This window comes from Penaeus monodon, chromosome 9, assembly GCF_015228065.2.
Source record: "Penaeus monodon isolate SGIC_2016 chromosome 9, NSTDA_Pmon_1, whole genome shotgun sequence".
Classification (NCBI taxonomy): domain Eukaryota; kingdom Metazoa; phylum Arthropoda; class Malacostraca; order Decapoda; family Penaeidae; genus Penaeus; species Penaeus monodon.
Genome location: NC_051394.1, coordinates 13,040,872 through 13,045,203, shown reverse-complemented (window position 1 = coordinate 13,045,203; position 4,332 = coordinate 13,040,872). Strand labels below are relative to the sequence as shown.

Sequence of the window (4,332 nt, the reverse complement as noted above, 5' to 3'; positions counted from 1 at the left end):
TTTATTGTTGTTTATAATATTGCTATATTGTTACTATTCTTTTGCTGCTAGCTGTGGTTGATATAATTGTGGTGATATTAGGCTGTTGTGATTATGGTTGTGATGTGGTAGAGGCTGAGGTGTGGTGAGAGAGAGATTGGCGATTCGATTTCCGCTGTAATCACTGGGGTGGTAATCAAAGGACAGGATGACGATAACGCTGTCTTAGTAACATGACAAAGTTATAAATCTTCCAACTGATATATTAATCTGTGCAAAATTAGCATACAAAATGCAATATTTGCAACAATACAATATTAATCAATAAAAAGTAAATTCACAATAATAAAAAAATATCAGCAAAAACAACAGAACCCACAACCAATAAAACACCGAAACAAAACAAACAAAACAAAACAAAAACAAAAATAGCAGCTCTAATACCAAGGAAATCTCGCCTGAAGCACCGACACCGAACCAACGACAACGGATTCAAACACTGATTTTAATCCTCGATTCCGCGTTCAGTCGGCCTCTTCCTGTGTTTTTCTTTTTGTTTCTTTTTCTGCCTGCCTGCCTGCCTGCCTGCTTGCCTGCCTGCAAGCCTGCCTGCCTGCCTGCCTGCCTGCCTGCCTGCCTGCCTGCCTGCCTGCCTGCCTGCCTGCCTGCCTGCCTGCCTGCCTGCCTGCCTGCCTGCCTGCCTGCCTGCCTGCCTGCCTGCTCTCTCTCTCTCTCTCTCTCTCTCTCTCTCTCTCTCTCTCTCTCTCTCTCTCTCTCTCCGGACAGACAAATAGACAAACAAGCTCAGTTCCTACGTCAATACCCCTTGTCTGGCAAAGGATTTACAGTGTCACTTGCGGATTTCGAAAACTTGTGGGAGTGTGAGCTGTCGGTTTTCTTTTAGTGATTTCTAAAGTAGATTTTTTTTTCTTTTTGCGAATTTTGGACAGTGCCCATTATAAATATTATACGTTCCCAATACATGTACTGTGTGTAATTATTAATTATCTTAGGTACATCTGTTTATTACGTCATAATGCGGGTATGGACTACTCTTTTCTTGTCTAAATGTTTTAATCTTGAAGGACGATAAGACGTCTACACCTTGTATGGAATCTGAGAGGAACTTTTCCATCTTCTATTTTTTTTTCCACGCGAAGAGTGGTAGAGAAAACCAAGGGAAAGATGTAAACTCATCTGTAGCTTAAATATCTTTATTCGTCTAGTGATATGCGATATAATAAGACATGCAAATAATTACCTAGTGATACATGATATAATAAGAAATGAAAAAAAATTGACCTAGCGATACACGACATAATAAGAAACGTAAGACGTAAGTTTATATATGCGAGTTCAAAATACCTTTATTAGTCTAGTGATATAATATATAATAGTAAGACGAGTTTATATAGTAGATAGACAAGTATGTAGAATAATATCATATATATATTGTCATAGCTTAATAAAATGGTTATACAAGATTCCGATATTATAGATGGATGGATAAGTAGATAATAACGGTCGGTTAGATGGATATACAGACCCAGACAGACATTACAGATTCAATCGATTTCTTCAATTACTGGCTCTTTACCCTTTCCGTCTTCCGTTTTATCGTTCGGTCTAGACTTGTCAGAGGCGATTTCTTCCATCATTTTACTCTGTAGCTTTTCTAGCTCTTGTCTCTTTTTTACATACGTCTCCTTCGGAATTCCCGATTTATCCGTTTCGTCGATCCAATTCAATAACTCGTCTATCTGCTTCACATAATCCTCTTTTTTATCCGATGCGGTCGTTGATAAAAGGCCCTTCAACTGGTAACAGGCTTGTTCCAATCCATTCTTTTCTTCGATAAGCCTCTCTTATTTTTTTATCGTTCTCTTTGTTCCTTTCAGCTTCCTGAACCATTCGCTCTATCTCTTCTTTAGATATGCGGTTGTCGTTTTTGATGGTTATCTTCTTTTCGACACCGGTACTCTTTTCGACTGCCCTCACATCGAGAATTCCGTTGACGTCATGTCAAAAGATACCTCGATTATAGGTGTACCCCTCGGAGCTTGGGTATCCCATTCAACGAGAAAGTGCCTAGCAGGTTATTATATTTGGTATACGGACGTTCTCCCTCGAACACCTTGATTTCCACGCTTTCTTGATCGTCCTTGAAAGTGGTGAATGTGCTACTCCTGCTCGCGGGAATGCTCGTGTTTCTCTCGATCACTATTGTCATCTCTCCACCTTGTGTCTCTACACCCAACGACAGAGGAGCCACGTCGATGAGGAGCATGTTGGACAGAGCTTTACTCGCGTCCCCGGATATGATGGCTGCTTGTACAGCAGCTCCGTGGGCGACGGCCTCGTCGGTGTGATTGATTTGATCGGGTCCTTTCCGAAATAGTCCCGCAAGAGTTTTTGCACCTTAGGTATGCGGGTAGATCCTCCGACCAACACAATGTCGTGTATAGAATTCTTGTCCATCTTGGCGTCTACTAAGGCTTTTGTCACAAGATCGATAGTCCTCTGAAAGAGACTGTGGCAAATCTCGTCGAATCTAGCCCGGTCAGAACGAAGTTCATATCGATACCAAAACATAGAGACTCGATTGTGAATTCGGCCTGAGTGGACGACGACAGCGTTCTCTTGGCTTTTTCGCATTCGGTCTTTAAGCGTCGCAGTGCTCGTTTGTTGTCCTTTATGTCTTGCTTGTATTTCCTCTTGATATCACTCATAAATGTTCGACCAACTTATCGTCGATGTCTTCTCCTCCCAAGTGAGTGTCTCCAGCCGTGGCTTTAACCTCAATCACCTCTTCGGCCATATTTAAGATCGATACGTCAAACGTGCCACCGCCAAAGTCGAATACTAAATATTCTTCTCTTCGCTGATATCCGCATTGTTGTTGTTGTTGCTGCTGCTGCTGCTGCTGCTACTGTTGTTTTTCTTAATCACACTTAGACCGTAGGCAACGGCAGCCGCCGTCGGCTCGTTAATAATTCGCTCGACCTTCAACCCGGCAATAGTTCCGGCGTCTTTAGTCGCTTGTCGCTGGGAATCGTTAAAGTACGCCGGTACTGTAATGATCGCTCTCTTCACCGCGGTGCCCAAATACGCTTCGGCCGTCTCTTTCATTTTCGACAGGACCATCGACGATATCTGTTCGGGAGAATAGGATTTCGGTTCGCCCCGATATGTCACGCTTATCTGGGTTTGTCGTCCTCGCCGTTAATAACCTCGAACGGCCAGTTCTTCATTTCCTCGATCACGTTAGGATCGTCGTTCTTTAAACCTATGATGCGCTTTATGTCGTATACCGTGTTGGTGGATTCGTCCCGGCCTGATTTTTAGCAGCTTCGCCTATCAACCTCTCCTTGTCGTTAAAGGCCACGTAGGACGGTGTAGTCCGATTGCCCTGGTCGTTTGCGATGACCTCCACCGTTCCATTCTGAAAGACGGCAACACACGAGTAGGTAGTGCCGAGATCGATGCCGATAACAACGTCGGACGATTCTGACGATGACATGTCGATTAGGTATATTTGGAGCGTCGATCCGTCGGTGTGCTGCAAGATATGCTACTTATCACGGTGTGTCGTCTTCCACCCCCCAGCCACGAGATATTTGTTTATCTTACCTGTTATTTTCGTGATTGCATTTTTAAACCGCGTATGTGATTCCGAGAAGATTGCACGGGCATGGGATATCTATACTGCACGTGGGGTATCTAACACGAATGACAGCTCCTATTGAGAGATATCGGTCGAACATCTCAGATGAACGAGAAAACGCAGGACATATTACTGATAAAATAAAAATGTCGTCGTCGACTTCTAACAACGACAGCGAAAGGTTTGTGAATACATTCTTGGATTTACACGATCTTCTGTCGGACGAAAGCCATCATAGCAATGACTGGAAGACGGACTTCGAAAAAAAGATATACGGCGACTTGCGCGCACTAGACGCATCCTCGTTATTCGAGTCTCTCTTAATTTTTTACTGGACGACACCACACCGTCAAGAGGGAAGTCGAAGAGATGACGCTCGCAGCACGAGAGGGGAAAGTGGATATAACGGCATCGACCAAACTCCTCGAATTAAACGAAGAAGATTATGATGTGAAGACGCTCGTTACCGAAACCTCCTGCGAGGCGAAAATCACAGAAAAGCGCTAGCTCTCGAAATAACGCACGGCAATAAATATGCAGGGCTATTTGCCGCCATTGTCAATGTAATGTATCGCTATCTAAAGTTATCCAAGATCATCTGGGGCACTTTTGGGGAGTTACCAAGATTGAAGACATATTCACTAGCCGTACATTGAGCCAGGAAGAAAACGAAGAGAAGTCGAGGCAAG

At 43.6% G+C, this 4,332-nt stretch overlaps 1 pseudogene; it reads right to left on the bottom strand.

Moving 5' to 3' along the window:
• Positions 1 to 1,544: 1,544 nt before the first annotated feature.
• On the bottom strand, positions 1,545 to 3,499 carry LOC119576625 (annotated as a pseudogene).
• Positions 3,500 to 4,332: the final 833 nt, after the last annotated feature.